Genomic DNA, 409 nt, shown 5'->3' with positions numbered 1-409 from the left:
CATATATAGTTATGATTATATATTAGTTAGTGAATTAATTTTTGGTTTATCTGCGGAGAATTCAACTGATCTTTTCTCAATTTATGATGGTGGGTCGGATTAGTTGAGACTAAACTAAGGAACTGCCGGAAGTATCTTTTTCCAAACCGAACCTTAAATATGGCTTGGTCAATGTCGTGTTGTTCCTACTTTTTGTCATCTTTACCATTTAGATTTTTTGTTTTTTGTTTTAAGGAGACTTGTTCAATCGGGCAGCTCCATGTAAGATCCTGTCTCGACTCCATTTGTCCAGACCGGTGCTCAGGCAGTCCGAGTGAATAGGACTTGGACATGTCCGAATACAAACAAATAGGGTTTGAACATACTCTCACATAACAAATGATGCAAACTTATCATGGTGATGTTTTTT

Source organism: Corylus avellana, chromosome ca2 (genome assembly GCF_901000735.1).
Source record: "Corylus avellana chromosome ca2, CavTom2PMs-1.0".
Lineage (NCBI taxonomy): Eukaryota > Viridiplantae > Streptophyta > Magnoliopsida > Fagales > Betulaceae > Corylus > Corylus avellana.
This window is presented reverse-complemented; position numbering follows the sequence as displayed.